A 19,322-nucleotide genomic window follows, 5' to 3' on the forward strand; every position below is an offset into this window, starting at 1 on the left:
TGGACCTTGGTGCTGGTATAGCTGAAGTCAGGGATGTAACAGAGCTCCCCGCAGCCCTTGCGTTGTGGGTGGGGGCAGCAGTCTTACTCATATTGAAGCCCTTTCTGATGTGAGGGTGGGAAGCACCTTCAGCATATCTTACACCCCCCCTCACATTTTGTTACATCACTAGCTGGAGCTGCCTGTTTCCTCCTGACTAGGAAGAGCATGTAAGCCCTTCCGAAGCTCTGTTTGACTGCCCACTGACGTAACAGTAGCCCCTGCAGCCCCATGGTGGCGGGGAGCCTTAATGTCTGGGCGGAGGCCCCTCAGCACAGTACACTGAGCAAACTGATAGGTGATTGGCTGGATGGGGATCTCCTCTGTGTACTTTGCATGGGGGTCCTCTCAAGTATTGTAACAAAACTGAGTCTGCCCTGGTTTAACTTGTGTTGAAACCCCCAGCACACCAAGGAATCCAGCGAAGTAAAAAGCACCATCAATGTCCTTTTATTCTTCATCAGATACAAGAGGACGACTGCCACAAGAAAATACCTCTATAAATGCAGGACAGGTGATGTGTATCCTTCACTTATGAATTACATTTGTTGTGCATTAAATCTTGCATGAAAGCCCTGCATTAAAAGGTTATTGTGGGTTGTGGTGTCTGAACAATCAGGGAGAAGTTACATTCTCCTCCACACTTTCTCAGATCTTGCTCTGATAAAATGGTTGGCTGAAAAAAGTCCCTCTCAGCAAAAACTCTCGGCTAGGCAGTTGATCCTTTTCCAGACTAGATGCTAACTCTTGGCCCAAACTCTTGCTGGACCTTAAGTCCATCTCCTCCAACTCTAAATTCAAACCTAACTCCCTTCATGAGTCTCTCTGTCTAACAGTCTCCGGCTGTTCCCTTCCCTTTCAACGCCCGCATGCCCAGAGCGGTTGGGCACCGGCATGTAGGTACTCCCACCGGATATTCCCTTTGGAGTGAGTGTGACTACAAGGGAAAACCCCACCCCCGGCATTACCCAGACCAGAGGCCATTCGCCCCTATTTCCGGGAGTGTGACTACAAGGGAAAACCCCACCCCCGGCATTACCCAGACCAGAGGCCATTCGCCCCTATTTCCGGGACCAACCTTATTGTGAACCACCTGTTCAGGTAGGCCTTTAGACTTCACTTAAAGAGCACCCCCCTTGGCAGTAGTGCTTTGGGATCCTAGACCCTGACGAATGCCCCTGACCTTCCAGCACATCGAGAGGGCAGAAACATGTTGGTCATACATATATATATTTTTTTAGACTCTAAGAGACATTAATCTCTAGTGAGCCTTTTTCTCCCCCGTTTTTAACCTTACCAACATGCACATCCATTAAAGTTTAATTAATTGAAATAGGTGACATGTATGGTATTTTTATTCTCACCCTATCTGGATCCCTGATATTTATCCAGTAAGATTAATTTCAGCACTCCCTCTTGTTCTTTTAACAAAGAGGTTGAGTCCGCCCAAGTAGTATCATCTTACTTTAGTGGGGCTAGGTGGCCAAATGATGAAGCAAGACACTATTATGTGTGTGAGACCACCTAGTCCGTAAAGGAACTCCCCCCCTTATTTAACACAGCCACTCGTTCTAGAGACACGCTTCACACATCTCTCTCTTTTCATCACAAACCCCTACCCAACCGGTACTTGTAATTGAGGGAACACTGGTCTAATTCCACCCTCAACCTCATCTATCCCACACTTTTAGTGGTTAATGGATAAAAGTTACACTGCCACGCAGAGCCACCTTGCATAGCTTTTCATAGACTTGGAAATATGGAGCCCTTTCACGCAGAGTACTGTGTGGAAGGGGCATTCCATGGGTATTGCTGTGAGTGTTACCACTCAACACACATGGAATCTGATGCATTCCCAGATCTACAAGTCTGGGAATGCATCAGATTCCTGCGCCACTTCAGGGTGGTGTTAAAGTGCCGCTATGGGGAGAAATAACAGTATTTCTCAACGTTTTGTCCTCTTTCTGTGTGCTGCCTTCACACATAGAAAGAAGAAACAGTCATTCCTGCCCTTTTGTTTTGACACAGGGCGGCGACGCAAAAAGGCTTGCTGTGCTGCGCCAAAACTTAGTAAATTAGGCTCTGAGGGTCTTATTTAGAAGCCCCTTGCACGAGCGTCACAACGGGCTTGTAAATAAGCCCCTGAGTGCCTTAAAAACCTTTAAAAAATGACTTAAGAGCGTAGATGCGTCACGGTTTGAGGAATCTGGGGCTGCGCTTGTGCTAACAAGTACTTATAAAAACGCTTCTGACAGGCACACCGCCTGCTTCCCACAGCACAGTAGCTGCTCCTCTGCTAAGTTAAATAACCTCTGACACATGCTTGCCAAGCGATGCCCCTCTGACATCAAAACATTACTCAAGAACATTCCTCCCAACAGCAGGTAGCTAGATTCAATTGCCTGGGCTGTCAAAACTCGCGGGCTGCTACTGCGAAATTACCTGAAACGTCTCCAGGCTTAAAATATGACTTGAAGGGATTGAGGCAGTGTTTGTCTTTGAGGTAACTCAAAGAGAAAGAAAAGCAGCCGGCAAACTCCGAGGATCAAAGGCCTGCTAGTGTTTGTGTTATTTTCTAGCCTATTAGACAGATTAATCCTTTAAATGTATTTTCTGTGAACACTTTTCATTTGCTGCACTTTTCAGCTGACTCGCAGTGCTTTTTGTGTCACAATTCGAACAATAGTGTGAGTCTCGACTGGAGACCATGTGAGCCCAGTCCGGCTCTTCTGAGCTATTTCAAATGTTTCAGAAACTAACTGCGTCAGAGGATGAGGGATGTGGCGTCTGGGCCGGTGATACCAGTGCACAAGCGACTTGTGAACGCCCTCGCAAAAAATAATAGTCTGGCCGTCAATAGATGAGCAGGTAAAAACATTTCTATCAGCCCAGATATTTCACAATGGCATCACATTAAATGAAACATCTTCAAGATGAATAAACATTATAAAATAGGCGTGTTGGTACGTGTTTATGTGTGGTTTTGCAAGTGTATGTTTTTTTCACCTTCATTCGAGTAGGGATCATTACAAGCTGCTGAAAATAGACATAATAGTAATAATAATAAAACAGTGTTAGAAATAGGGTCTCTAGCTGGCAGAGGTATACACCCTTGTCCAAGCAGACCACAATCCTAATCAGGGTAAGTCACAACACAATCCAAATTATCAGGTGTCCACCCTCTGGTAGCTTGGCACTGAGCAGTCAGGCTTAACTTAGAAGGCAATGTGTAAAGTATTTGTGCAATAAATCATACAGTAACATAGTGAAAACACCACAAAAATACACCACACAGGTTTAGAAAAATGGATAATATTTATCAGACTAAAATAAGGTTTAAACAACAAAAACCCAATAAGCACAAATCCAATAGCAGAAGTTGAAATATCACTTTTAAAAGGTTTAAAAGAGTCTCAATACTTAGAAATCAATAGTTGTTTATTTGTAACACACAGCACCTCGCAGGTGTCAAAGCTAACGATGCACGGGGACCGCAGAGGAGGCAATACATTGAAAAATAAGGTGTTATGTCAGATTTTTTGGTGCAGCACAGACAATGTGCTGTTTCTTTCCACTCTGCAAGGGGTGCGTAATTTTTCAGGTGTGCAGTCTTGGTTACTCACTGCAATGCGGGGATATTTTGATGCCCAGGACGATGCGTTGAAAATCCTAGATGCGTTGGTAGAAGGAGTAGGTGCTGCATCGACCTGATAGGCAAAGCATCAAATTTTCCATTGCAAGTCCTGAGCTGCGTCAAAGTTCTCATTGGGAAGTCAGTGCTGGGTCGTTCCGGTCATCAGTGCACCAATTTCCCAGCCGCGATGCAGGCTTTGCATTGATTTCTGCAGACGTTGCATCAATTTTCAGTGCACAAGGATTTTCTTGAAGAGGTGAAGTCTTTGTTGGCCCTGAGACTTCAGAAAAAAGAGGCAAGTTCAATGAAAGCAGTCCTTCAGCAAATCATTCCATATGAGTCCTTTGGGCAGCCAGGAAGCCTCTCCGATAGAGTCCAAAAGTAGATCCAGAAGTGTCTGATTTGGTGGGAGTCATACCAAAAAATGCCTTTTAAGTGAGGGAAACTTCAAAGACTGGTTTTGAAGTGCACAACTTCCACTTTCAGCCCAGTACTGTCTGCCAGGATCCCTGTGGGGGGTTATCAGTCCTTTGTGTGAGGGAAGGCCACTAGCCTTTGAAATGTAAGTGTGAGCCCCTTCACCCTTCCTGCCCAGTAAGACCCATTCAGTATGCAGATGAGTGCAGATGTGACTGAGTGTCCTGTGTTTGTGGTTGTTTGGATTGGCAGCACAAGGGGAGCTCCCAACCAGCACAGACCAGACATGGATTGGAAACAGGCTGTACGTCACAGATGGTAGTAAGTACAGAAAAATGCCCACTTTCTAAAAGTGGCATTTCTAAAATAGTAATGTTAAATCCAACTTCACCAGTAACCAGGATTTTCTATTAACACTCTGTCCATACTAAATATGACATGGCTACTCCTTACAGATCAGAATCTACCACTTAAAAGTATATGAGGGAAGTTCTAATGCTAGTCTATGAGAGGATCAGGACTCTAAGTAGTGGAAAAATAATTTATGTGTTTTCAGTACCTGGACATAGAAAACACATAAGTACATGTCCTGCCTTTTACCAACATAGCACCCTGCCCTATGTGTTACCAAGGGCCTACCTTAGGGGTGACTCATATGTAGAAAAAGGGGAGTTTAAGGCTTGGCAAGTAGTTTTAAATGCCAGGAGAAACTGCACACACAGGCCTTGCAATGACAGGCCTGAGACATGGTTAAGAGGCTACTAATGTGGGTTGCACAATCAGTGCTGCAGGCCCACTGGTAGCATTTAATTTACATGCCCAGCCACATGTAGTGGACTTTACCAGGGACTTACAAGTAAATTAAATATGCCATTTGGGTAGGAACCAATTTTGCCATGTTTAGGGGAGACGCCACTTGCACTTTAGCACTGGTTAGCAGTGGTAAAGTGCGCAGAGTCCTAAAACCAGCAAAAACAGTGTCATAAAAATGGAGGGAGGCAGGGAAAAAGTTGGGTGATGACCACCCTAATTCTGTCAGGTCTAACAAACAGCTATAGCAATAATGACCGTAACAATAAAAAATAAAATAACGACTACAGCACTAACAATACAATATATTTTTTAATGAAAATACCTTGAACCCGAAATATCCACACAAGTGTAATGTACTGCAATTTAAGCAGGAGAAAATGTGGTATGTAATGCTGCAATGAAAAAAAGTACAGCAAATTGTTTTTGCACCTTATTTCTACGTTGTTATTAAAACTTAAGTGGACAGGATTTGCAGGCAAGCCTATTGCATATATGTGTTGCACCCGGGCATAGATATGGGAGATATTTTTTGCACTATGTTTGCTTCCTCAATAAGGAACCAACCCAATGAAATTTGCCTGACAGTTATTCTCTCTCATGTGTGAAAAAGGGAGCAATCTTGGGGGCTTATTTACAAGCCCCTGGTGCCACCATTGAGTCACTTTTCCCTATGTAAAAAGTGATGCGGTGGCTGTGCAAGGGGCTTATAAATAATCCCCTTGGTTTTTTGGAGCTTTTTATGCAGGGAACAGGTATGGCACTAAAATCATTTTGTTTTACATTTTTGATGGTGCAAAACTTAATCCAGTGTCCCTGAAGCAAAGTTTGGAGCATGAACTGCATACCCTGTTATTTATTCAGCAGGCAGTTAAACCAGAGCATTATCCGTTTGCACCTTTTTCGTTTCTCAGTTTTATATTCTGTGCATTTCGAATGATGTCAGATTATGTTCTAATTCATTGAAAAAAAATATGATGAATTAAAAATTGCAGTCCTTGGAGCTGATCTAAAAAAGAAAGTTGATATATATTTTAAATTATTTAAAAAGCAATTGCATCACTGAGCTCTAGTACAAATTGATCATTTGGCAGTACATGCAGGGGACAAAGGGATACACAGTGATAGTTTGTATGACTAGAGTATGGTGGCTTTACCGAAATGAGGGGTGGGCAGAACTTGTGGGATTTTACTCTGCAGAACTCTGGGGAGTTACATATATACTCTATAAGATTACGTAGAGTTCTGCTAATGGGCGGAAAAATGCACATCAGGTTGCTTGTGCTGCAATTTAGTGCAGGTACAGTGTTCCACGCTGAAAAATGAGCGAGAACTCTACCCTGCAGTGAGCAAGAGCGCATGACCATTCTAGTAGAATATGCTGTTGCTTGAGTATAAAATCTACTTTAGAAGCAACCCTCTGGCTGCGCCTGTGACTGCTCATGACGGCCCGCAATAGAAAATAACCCCAGAAGTCCTCCAAGCGACTGTAAATAATGCTAGAGGATGCCAAACCTCACTAAAATGTGCTCGTCAGCTCATATTTCTGGAGAGTCGTGTGAGAACAAATTCTGCCATGCATCGATTTGCAGAATTTGGCCGGCATTCCCCATTACAAGAGTAACACAGTCTCCATATTTTGCCAATTCTGCAAGCAGAAAGAAATCTCACAGCGCCTATACCCAGTGCTTTAAATGGATATATAAATGTGTTGGTACTTCATAACAAGAGTACCTGTTTGCTATCCAGAAGTGCTGGCACTCTGCCGTTAAAAGTATTGCACAAGTGCTGATAAGTACAGGTACTCCCCCTCTCAAATTATAGAAGTGCAAACAATCCGTACCACACTGCATCTGGCAATTTAAAGCCCAGACTTTACCCTTTCAGATCACCACGACTTGTACTTATGCATTCTTAATTTTTGAAGCCAACTCCTTCTCTCTACCCCGATTTTGTGCAAAGGTGCAGGTTGGCTCATTGAGTCAGATGCTCTCCTCTAAAACAAGAGGAGACAACAGGTCATGGCTTCCATTACCAGCTAATACCAATTATATTGTGGTCGTACTGCAACTCTTCCCCAATTTTGGGTTCTAAAAGCATGGCATCCTGTATTTTGTTCCCCACACAAATTTCATCAGGTGCTACTTGGTAATATTTGTGGAGGGGAAATATCTGTTAAGTATAAACATTCTGAAAATCTTGTAGACTCGATTCTGATTAAATTCTCCATTGCATGCAAATTTGAATTACCAGGGCAATGTAGATTTTCCTAGTTTTAATGACGGAAAGTCTTAATTTTATTAAAGACACGGAGGCGAGTATTATGCGTTCTTTTCTTGCTTTAATTTAAATAGCAGCAAGTGAAACTACAAATCCCATGGGCGTAAAGAACACAAGCCAATGGGAAACAATCTGAAGTCCATAAATCAAGAACCAATGACATAAGAGTAACTATATTGTGACGTAACTGGACTGCGAACAGCCCTCTTTTCTTGCGCTTGACAATCAGCTGGTACGAAATAAAGGAAAAATAGAAACCAGAATGAGAACAGCCATAATAAAAGATAACAGTTCGGAACAAAAATTCATAAGTCCAGGAAACTGATGGTGGAGCGTCGCACACTGGTGATCCGCAAGGCTGAGGAGAGGATAAGAAGATGTTGATGGAGCATCCACGTTATGACTGGAAGGATCAGATAGCCGGTTGAACCGCCGATGTTGACACTAAAGGGAAGGGAATAAGACAGAAAAAGTTACCACAATCCGGGTGGGATAATACTCGCCTCCGTGTCTTTAATAAAATGAAGACTTTCCGTCATTAAAACTAGGAAAATCTACATTTTATGACAAGACCGGAGGCTCCTATTATGCGAGTTTAAAGCAAATTAATGACATTTGAAGAAACATTATCTACTGGTTTACAATAAAAGACTCTAAAAACATTATCATTAGACCAATCTGCAGATCTAAGAATGTCCTCAAGACGGGAACCCGTCCAAAAAGCTTTGGAAGCCATAGCACCCCTGGCAGAGTGAGCACCAAAAATAGAAGTGTCAATCCCAGCCAAAGACATAATCCATTTAACCCAGCGAGCCAAGGTGGCCGAAGACACCGGCTTGTAAGGTTTCCTGAAAGAGATAAGTGATTGAGTAGCAGAGGACGTTCTTAGATGAGCAGTCATGAATTCATAAGCTTTTAAACATTGAGCTACACATAATTTAGGACGATCCGGAAAATAAGGGTAAAAGACAGAGTGTAAATTCGATTTTGTTCTTCTAGACACAGTAAAAAGTACACCAGATGGAGTAAACTGTCTTGCAGAAATATCTAGCGCTTTGACATCAGCAATACGTTTAATGGAAATAAGACACAACAACATGGTGAGTTTAGCCGACAACATCTTTAAAGAAAGGGAAGAATTGTCAGGCCAAGCTAGGAAAAAATTTAGAACCACATTAACGTCCCATAAAAAATTGTACTTGGGTAACGGAGGATTGGCAAACTTTACTCCCTTTAAAAGTCGGCAAATAAGAGGGTGTTCACCCACCGGTTTTCCGTTAACAAAATGGTGATTAGAAGAAATAGCTGACCTGTACAGGTTAATAGTACGGTAAGCTTTCCCCTTACTGGCTTCAGCGGCAAGGAAATTCACTATAAAAGTGACATCTGACGAAAAGAAATCGATGTGTTTTCCCAGACACCAGCTATGCCATAAAGCCCAAGCTGACTTGTAAGCCTTTGTTGTTCCGGGGGCCCAGGATTGCCTGATATATGCCGAAGCTTGTGACGAAATGAGAGGGAAATGTTGGGAACTCCCGAAATTTTCCATGCTGAAAGAGAAAGGAGGTTGTCGAGAATGAGGTTGTGTGGGCGTTGCAGGGGATCCAAGAGAAGATCTGGAAAAGAAGGGATGAGAAACGGAAAATCTATGGATAACTCCAGGAGAGTTGGAAACCAAATCTGGGATTGCCAGAAAGGGGCGATAAGAATTAAAGTAGCCTCCTGGCGGCGGACCTGAGCTAACACCCTGCTGATCATGATGAAGGGAGGAAAAGCGTAAGAGAGGGACTTGGACCAATCTTGGAGGAATGCATCGGAGGCCAGGGCCAAAGGATCCGGACGCCAACTGAAAAATTGAGGTAGTTGAGTGTTGAGACGAGATGCGAATAAGTCGATCGTCATAGGTCCCCAATTGTTTTGAAGGAAATTGAAGACCGTGGGATGTAGCATCCAATCGCTTGAGTCGTGGAGATGACGAGAGTGCCAATCGGTGACAGAATTGAGAATTCCCGGAAGATATTCTGCATGAACCGAAATTTGGTTTGAAAGGCAGAATTCCCAAAAGCTTTTTGCTAATTCTGCTAGGGGTTTGGATCTCGTACCTCCGAGATGGTTTATGTAACGTACCGCCGAAATATTGTCCATCCTGAGAAGGATAGCGCAACAGACTTTGTTCTTTGCCAGGCTTCTGATTGCAAAGGAGCCTGCAAGCATCTCTAAACAGTTGATATGCAACTTGGACTCCTCTAATGACCATAAACCTCCAGTCGAGATTGGACCACAACGGGCCCCCCAGCCGGTAAGGCTTGCATCTGACTCTAATACAAGATCTGGGGCTGATGGAAAGATAGTTCTCCCGTTCCAGGCATCTAAATGGTCTGTCCACCATTGCAGCTCTGTACGGGAATCGTAGTCTAGAGGAATCACGTCTGCATAAGAAAGCCCTTTGCGTAGATGTTGAATCTTTAAGCGCTGAAGTGCCCGGTAATGTAGGGGACCTGGAAATATGGCCTGGATGGAAGATGAGAGGAGACCGACGATGCGAGCGAGTGTTCTTAGTGAAATGGACGAATGACGCAAAACTTGAAGGATCTCTGACTTTATAGATTTTATTTTTGCCGGGGGAAGAAGAAGGGTTGCCGACACTGAATTTATCAGAAACCCTAAGAATTCTATACTTTGGGTAGGATGAAGAAGAGATTTCTCCTTGTTGATGATGAATCCCAAATCCGAAAGGAGGGAACAAGTGAGATTGAGATTTGTGATGAGTAATTGTGGGGAATGACTCATGAGAAGAATATCGTCTAAGTAAATGAGGAGTCGTACACCCCGAGCTCTGAGGTGTGCTACCACTGGTTTCAGGAGTTTGGTGAAACACCATGGCGCTGATGAAAGACCGAAAGGTAGAGATGTAAAGTGGAAGAATTGATCGATCCACTGAAACTGGAGAAACTTCCTGTGTTCCGGATTTATGGGGACGACCAAGTAGGCGTCCTGTAAATCCAAGCGAACCATCCAATCGTTCTGCAACAGGGAATCTCTGAGATGGAGAATGGTTTCCATCTTGAAGTGGCGGTAGACAACAAACTGGTTGAAAGACTTGAGATTGATAACCGGTTGCATTTTCTTGTTCTTCTTTTGAACCAAGAAAATGGAACTGGTGAAGCCCGCAGGATCTGGATGGGTGAGAGCGATGGCTTGCTTCTGGAGTAGGGATTGAACCTCCGAGGAAATAAGAGCGGACATGTCTGTAGAGAAATGAGGAAGCGGAGGAGCGGTGCATTGTACTGGCATTGAATAAAATTCTATCATGTAACCCTGAACGGTGTTTAGAACCCAAGGGTCTGAGGTGATTGATTGCCAATTTGGAAGAAAATGGCGGAGACGACCGCCCACAGAGACATGAGAATGAAACAAATTTACCTGTTTGATTGGTATTTCTGGTATTTTTGAAACCTCTGGAGCGGAAGCCTCTGGACCTTTGCGGGTAAAACTGGGGTCTGAAGTCTTGATATCCTGCGTTGAAATTGCCACGGGAGCCTTGAGTGTAATATGGTCGGCCGGCAAAGCGGCTCCTGCCTCTGCCGGCCCTGGCAAAAACCCGTTGATGAAATACCTTCTTCAGAGACTGTTGGGCCTTGTCGAGCGACGTGAAGGTGGCAACGTATTTACCTATTTCCTTAATGAAATTATCACCGAACAGGAAACCCTCTGTTTTTGTCTGAGGTTGCAGTGTGGCAAGGTGGACCAATTTAGGATCTAATTTAAGGAGGATGCCTTTACGTCTTTCCTGGGAAATGGCCGAATTAGCGTTTCCCAAAAGGCAAAACGACCTCTGGACCCATAAAGACAGTTCTTCTGGATCAATAAAAGACCCGTCTATCCTGGCCGATTCAGCCATGTCAAAAATCCTCGTAAGAGGACCAATAGTATCCAGTAGCTTATCCTGGCAAGAGGACCAGGCTTTATCGATCCCTTTTCTAGGATCTTTGCCAAACCTAGTGAAAAAGGTTAAAATGGGTTGATCTATGACAGGGGTAGTAGAGGATTTGTGTATCAAAGAGGGGCGAGGACACTCTGATTTGAGCTTGGTTCGAGTCTGCTTGTCCAAAGAACTAAATAGTTTGGCTGACACGTATTCTCCAACATGAGCTGCCGGATACCATTCGGTCGAATTGGGATGTAAAATAAATGAAGGGTCAAACATAGGTACCCCTTCGCAGTCGAGAAGAGGATTTGAAGTGCCTGCGTTGGAAGAAGAAAGTTTTGACTTTTTAGGAATGGGTGAGGAATCGACATCATCATGGTCAGATAGATTAACATCTGAATCTGCGTCAGGTACGTCATCATCGGTATTCGGAATGGAAGAAATAATTAAGGGGGGAATAACATGTTTAGTTTTAGCTTTGCGCTTAAGCGCTGCTTTTTCTGAAGAGTTATTCTCCTTAATCGGAGTCTTTTGAGGAACCGCGTCCTCTGCCATGGGTGAGGAAACCTCACAAGTCTTTTGCGCCGTTTGTTGAACATTTCTTAGCTTAGGAGAAAGGCGCTGTCTGCAATCCCCTGCAGACTGGGCGGAAAAAGTCTTATTAAACATCTTTAAGACAGAACATTCCAGATTTTTTGACAATTTATTCATGGAAGTATTAACAGCTTGCTGTACTGAATTTTGAATAAATATATTAATGTCTTGTTTAATGGCAGACACTTCCTCCTGGTCAACCTGGAGAGAAGTGGAATTGCCAGACTCCATTATAACTAAATAAAGCCCGAGGACAAAGCAGACTGGAACAAGGTAGGCAAAAAACCAAATGGGCGCTTGAGGGTTAATATGCAGGCTGAAGACTGAATAAATCAATAAGCCCTGCCTCAGGGTGGAACCCGGAACCTTTGCTAAAGCGAGCGGCAGGAAAAAAACTACGTCAGGAGGAAGAGGCAACTCAGAGAAATGCCGGCCGTTGTGTAGAGAAAACGCTGACTGAAGCAGGACGCTCCTATCTCCTTGGGCGCGAGCCGAAAAGACGGTTGGACGCCCAAGGAGACAGGTAAGCCGCCGCGCGGCGGAGCGCAGCGCCCGCGCGAAGCAGCAGCGCGGTAAGCCGTCGCGCGGCAGAGCGCAACGCTCGAGCGAAGCCAACTTTAACTGGAAATAATAAAACAAACGTGCGGCAACATGCCGTCTAAATAAGGAAGACCAAGGCAGCAAAAAATTAGCGTAATCAAGCGTAATTAGCGGTAACAAATAAATAAAGCAATACTAAGGCAACAAGTACAATATTTCTTATCAAAACACGGAGAAAGAAAGAAAACACGACTTAACTGGCTGCGAGCAGCAAGAAAAGAGGGCTGTTCGCAGTCCAGTTACGTCACAATATAGTTACTCTTATGTCATTGGTTCTTGATTTATGGACTTCAGATTGTTTCCCATTGGCTTGTGTTCTTTACGCCCATGGGATTTGTAGTTTCACTTGCTGCTATTTAAATTAAAGCAAGAAAAGAACGCATAATAGGAGCCTCCGGTCTTGTCATAAAATTAGAATGACTTGGTGGAGACTGTACGGCGTCAAGCAGTAGTTGATCAAGAATATAACATTAGTGGGCATGGCTAAGATGGCAGATGGGCCGGTTGCTCCATAATTGAGCTCCCGGATGGCCCTCACTAGAATCCTGAATAATTTTTGCCAATGTCACAAACATCTCACCGTCTATCCATGCTGGCCTCCCCAGGCACGTGAGAGACATTGATTGATCTTTGGGGACACTGAGTGAAACAAATCTGGGTAATGTAGTGGTGACGACAGCAGCTCCCTAGATCTACGACTAAGAAATCGAGCCTACAAGCCTAAGTGAGATTCACCAGGGCCTTGATGCAGCAGGTTAACGGCAGCTTGTGTGGAGCTTCCCTGGGGTGAGAATTATGCTGCTGGCTGAGCACTGGGGCAGACGTGTTCACTGCAGCAGACTGCTGAATGGCTGATTGGGGCTCTGGAAGCCAGAGGAGTTTTAAGCAACCAGGGACACCTAAATCAGACTGAGGCCGGGGGAGCAAGAGGTGAATATTTGGGCACAGCATGTCAGCTACTGAGCCTGTACCTGCCAAGGCCTGGATGTGCCCCCCTCCAGGGAAGTAAGAGACTTTGGGGGTTATTACAACTTTGGAGGAGGTGTTAATCCATCCCAAAAGTGACGGTAAAGTGACGGATATACCACCAGCCGTATTACGAGTTCCATAGGATATAATGGACTCGTAATACGGCTGGTGGTATATCCGTCACTTTACCGTCACTTTTGGGACGGATTAACACCTCCTCCAAAGTTGTAATAACCCCCTTTGTTCCTGTTGTGATGTGGTGAGGGTGTCTGGAGGAGAGGACGAGGGACAGAGGAGATGCCCTCCCAAGGACCTGCAAGGAATCTCCAGGCCTCTGCTTCACCGGTCCACATGGTGGTGAGGCATCTGAGGGGCAGATAGGGAGGGGCCTGGGAGATGCTCAACCGGACTTTCCGGACACGTGTGGTCCTTGTGGACTCTGCCTCGGTGGGCTCCTGTTTTTTCTTCTCCCTCCTTTCCCTCCACCTAGTGCTCCACCCCTAGGCCCAGATCTGTGGAGGTGAAGCAGTGAGAGGTTGGAGAACCCAGTCTGAGCCCCCAAGACATGAGACCCCAGTTCTCTGGCAGAGTCACAACAGGGAGTGAATTTACTTAAATCTGACTGAACCAGTTCCCACCCCAGGGTGAGGTGACAGATGACGTCTGACAACCTGTCCCTCAGGCCTCAGGTGGGGAGGAGCACTTGTACTTGGAGATGTCGAGTGCCCCCTCCCCCTGTGGAAGCATAATGGAGACTGAACTTTAGGAGTTTGAGCAAATACTGCCATGGTTGGGTGACAACAATGATGCAGACACACAGCCTGCGATCTCCATTCTTGCTGGCTTTGGGGTCTGGATTTTTCCTTTCTACTCCTACCTGGTTGATCTTGGGGATTGTACTGTCCCACTGGGGTGGACTGAGGCTATGACCTACATTTGGTGTTCTGGTCTATGAGCTGGGAACAATATCACAATGCAGAACTTCTGTGTGCAGTGTCCCACTTGTGGAAATGGCTAAGGACTAGAACCCCAAGCTAGACTGTTATACGAGAGTTCGGACACCACCACCAGAGGCTGCTCCACAGCCCATGCCAGATAATAATGCATTGTTTTTAGCTATTCAGACTTCCCAGGAGGCATTGGAGGGAAGAGTGGTTTCCGTACCAAGACATCCGTAATGTTGCAGTAAGAGTTACCTCGGCCAAAACATGAAGGTCTGAGTTGAACGACAGGGTCATGGAGTTACTTAAGGAAGCAACAGAGTCAGGGGCCACTAATAAGAATGTGGTGTGCAGACTGGAGAATGCAGACAACAGGGCCCGCAAAAACAATTTAAGGTTTATGGGGTTTCCTATGGGAATAGACAAACCTAACATGGTGCAGTTCCTTGAAAAGTGGTTACTGGGCAACCTCCCTTAAGACAAGTTTCCCCCTTGCTTTGTTGTAGAAGGTTGCATAAGGCGTTGGGGAATAGACCCCCTCCTCGGGGCCACTGTTGAGAATTGCAATTGCCCGCTTTCTAAATTATCAAGACCACAGCCTGAAGTACATAGCCTGGGGGAAGTACTCCATAAGAATTCCAAAATCTTGATCTTTGCGGACTATTCTTGGGAAGTTCAAAGACAGAGAAACACCTTTCACTCAGGAAAAGCCAGTTTGTGGTGGCTTAAGCTACAGTATATGCTCATGTTCCCAGCCAAATTGAAGGTCCTGTTTCAAAGAAAATCATTCTTCTTCTGGACGCCAAAGTAAGCTCGAACATGGCTAGAGGAACGTTCCAACTTTTCTAGGCATGGGGATCGAGAACCCAATCAATGCTCATACGTAGAGGAGGACACTCAGCCAAAGGAACAATAACAACCCAGACAGAGAGGCCAGGGGAGACCATATCGAGAAGGTAACACCCCGTTGTGCAGAGCACAATCCCGGGGAACTCTCAGAGGCTTCCTCGGATTCTGAAGACCATCTGTTTACAGACATTAAAAAGAGCAAGACAGGTGCTGTTGAGGGTTACTCCATATATGGCTACACCGGAGATGGCCGAGAGACAGGCTTGGAGTCCCCTCACCCACTGACAGTGGCTACGGAGGGTCTTGAGGGTAAATCAGAAGTAGCTCCTCCAGATGATTTACCCTCAGAACTAACAGCAGCAGAATAGAGTATGGATTGACAAATACTGAATTGTGCCAGCTGGCCATGGAATTAATATCTCCACGCCCTCCAAATAGTTGGCTTGAGGACTTCAAATTAATCTACTAATCTAAATTCTCTTTTCTTTTTCTTTACTTCTATCTGGGACAGTTGTGGAGTGTACAGGTGCTGTTGCTTCGCATTGGTGTTACAATGTTTGCGGGATTGAGTTAAAGTGTGGGGAGAGGACATTTTTAAGAGGTGGACTCAGACATACCGGTCAGTGAATAGCTTGGTCTTGGACACCAAGCACAACATTACAACTTTACTGGAGTTATGACTGCTACACATTCTTTAACATGGCATAGACCTGAACATAGACCTGGTGCATATACTGCCCTATTTGCCTCCAGAGCCATTGGTATCCTCTTGTGGGATGTGAATGGACTGGGAGACAAGGTTAAGAGGGGATTGTTGGCCCTGTACATTTGGAGAATACAGCCAGATGTGGTAGTCTTAGAGGAAATCCACCTCAAAGAGTCACAGTGTAGTTTCATGGGAAGAGGTACCTACACTTTTCTAGTCGATTTTGGCTACACCTCGGGATCCAGAAGAGTGGCCATATTAAATAGAAAAAAAAACTCCCTTTCAAGTAGCAAAGAGGTGAAAAAATCCTGCTGGCAGATATGTGGGAGTTCAGGGACTCTAGGGAAGGACAAATAGCACCCTAATTAGTGTATATGTACCACTTTGGCCTCAGGCACCCACAATGCTCAGAGAAGGTAGGGGCTTGAAATTGAATGCATGGGATCTGTGAGATCGAGGAAGGCAAAGGGCTATGGGCAGACTCTGAGCTCTATTTCAAAGAGAATGCAGATTCGTCGTGTCCAAGGTGATACTTTGGGAAACCTAAAAGACAGTCCATCAGTTTAGGACCCAGAATGTGATTGCCCAAAAGCTCTGGAACAGTTGGGGAGCAAACTTTTAGAGCTTGAAGGCGATCAAGGTCGAACCCTGGAGCCCTCCCTGGTTAGGCACCTAGATGTTACTAGGGTAGAACATTCAGAACAGGCCCAGGAAGGTGCGAAGAAACAAATATTGGCCCGGAAACTTGTCGCCTGGCTAAGGAGAAAGGAAGTTGAAGCCAGGTGGGTGCACCAGGTGATAGGGCCTGGGTGGGGAGCACTAAGACAGATGATTTTATTGAATAGGCCTTTGCTCGACATTCCATAAAATTCTATAGTGCGCAGCCTCTATGAGATGCCTCCCACATACCACTCTATTTGGTCCTGAGTCACGCCTTGTGCACTTAATGCAGAAGCATGTGGAGAGTTAAAAGCAGAGATTGCTTTAGAGGAGATCCAGGCTGCAATTGCAAAATTAAGAACAAACAAAAGACAAGGCCCTAATTGGCTTCCTATAGAGTTTTTCAAGCAATATATAAATATATTAGGCCCGCACTTCTTGCATATGATCCTAGAGTCTTGACCAAGAAGGTATCCTTTTCCCAGACCTGCACCGAGCAGTCATAGGAGTAATACGTAAGGATGACAAACCCAAAGAATAGTGTGACTCATACTGTCCAATTTCATTACTTAACATGGTAGTTAACATTTTGGTGATGGTACTAGCCTCAAGACCTATAAGGGTAATTTCCCCCCTTATCCTCAGACACCAATTGGGCTTTATGCCTGGTCGTTCTACTTACAATGGTACAATCTTGGACGGGCACTTAACTGTCTGAATGAAATCTGTGACCAGTTGGAGACTCGTGTCCTCCGTGCTTTGAATGCAGAGAAGGCATTTGGCACGGTACATTGGCAATTCCTAGAAAAAACGTTAGCAAAATTTTGGCCCCTGATACCGGAAGTGGGTGGGAATACTCTACCATTCCCCAGAGGCAGCAGTTTGAGTCAACAGAAAAGTGTCATCAGACTTCCCTATCTGTAGAGGTATGAGTCAGAGGTGCCCTCTGTCCCCTCTCCTCTTTGCCTTTACTATAGAGTCGCTGGCATGTATTGTGCATGGTCATCCTGGGGTGATGGGCTTTCGGAGGATTGGAGTAGACAGAGACAAAGAGAAAATATCATTACACACTGATGATATTCTCTTGTATATTTTGAGCCCGTCCATGTCCCTTCCCCAAATATTCCATCTATTTGAAGAATACAGTAGCTTCTTTGGCTACCGTACAAATTGAAGTAAATTAATACTCTACCCTTCACAAGGTGGGGTTGATATGACCCTGCTCCCCTGCCATCTGATCAGCACAGAAGATGGTTTTACATACTTAGGTATCTTCTTGACTTTGCGTAAGGATCTCTGTTTTGAGCTAAACCAGGGGAGTGTGGCAAGAGCATGCCGGGAGGAGATGGAGAGATGGCAGGGACATCCATTTACATTACTAGGCCGTGTAAGACAGTTTAAGATGATTTCATTCCCAAAGTTCCTGTATGTGCTACAAAATATGTACTAGAGGATTCCTCCAGAGGTCTTTATCAAACTGGAGGCTGATCTACGGACCTTCCTGTGGAATGGAAAGAAACCTATAATCTCCCTGAAAATGCTATACTGTAATCCATACAATGGGGGCCTGGCCCTCCCAGATTTGGAGGCATACTATGGGGCAGCCCAGTTGATCAATATTAATGACTGTCCGTTTGTCCCATGGTACCTTCCCACCTTTAGGCTTTAGAGGGTGCAGTGGTTGAAGAAATCCTGTTTGCATTAGTATATGAGGGAAGGGGACAGAGCATCTTCTACCGGCCATGCAACTGGCTGTGGCAGCCTGGGAGAAGGCGATGAAACATATTGGTTGGACCAGTAAACACACGATGATGACACCATTATGGGAGAGGACCTGGCTCCCCGAGAAAAAAAACTACGAGGCTTGGCTTCTCCTGAGAATCTCTACAATTGGAGATCTGTTAGAAGAGGGAAACTTAATGCCATTTTCCTCACTATAGTGGTAATTTCGAATGAATTCCAATCCATTTTTAAAATATGTACAGATAAGGCATGTATCAATGCAAAAAATAAAAATATATTTAAAAATAATACAAGATCAGTCAGGTGCATGCAAACTGTCTCAGCTATGTTGTACTACATACATTTCTCCTATTCTTCTCACATATACCTAGAAGCTTATGTATCATGTGCAATGATTTTCAGTTCATCCATTTAATGTCTCCACCCAAGCAAATGTGCCACTTGGCTCATACTGGTAGACAGGTTGTATGCAACTCTATACATACAGACGGAAGCAATATGCAGTGGAGTGGAAGTTGTATGTTTGGTAGTAAGAACAACTCACCAAGTAAATGCTCCTAATTGGTGGTTCATAATGAGCCAACTGAAAATAATGCTGTGTTCCACCAAACCATGAGGGGTAATTGGTGGTTACCCTGTCACCTTCTACCTTCTTCAGGATCAAGAGTAACCCTGATGCCTTCCTCTGGTGCCATTGTGCCCTTTGGATCTACCACACCACGGATGCTGCCACTTTGTTAGATGACAGTTTTTCTCGATAAACATTAGACTACTTCTTATTATGGCTATGACACTACTGGTGTTCTCTCAGGAAAAGTACATATGGAGCTTAAGCATTGTCCTGCATAGCACCAAAGGAACAGAACTCACTCATGGAAACCCTTCACTCACAACAAGACTTCATCTACTGCAACCAGTTATTAACCACTAACAAAGGCAGTAGGTCTGGCTTAATTTTTTTAATCTGAGTAAAGTATTAAAGAAAAGTGTTTTGCAATTTTAAAAACAAAACAAAAAATGATCGTTTTTATTATGAGATAAAGAATTTAACGTGTGACGATTCAGTGTTCTTCTGAGATGTAAAATAGTCCTTGGTGTTGCAATGCAAGCAGTCTATAAGCAATTATACATTACACAGCCAATAACATGAAG

Source organism: Pleurodeles waltl, chromosome 7 (genome assembly GCF_031143425.1).
Source record: "Pleurodeles waltl isolate 20211129_DDA chromosome 7, aPleWal1.hap1.20221129, whole genome shotgun sequence".
Taxonomy (NCBI): domain Eukaryota; kingdom Metazoa; phylum Chordata; class Amphibia; order Caudata; family Salamandridae; genus Pleurodeles; species Pleurodeles waltl.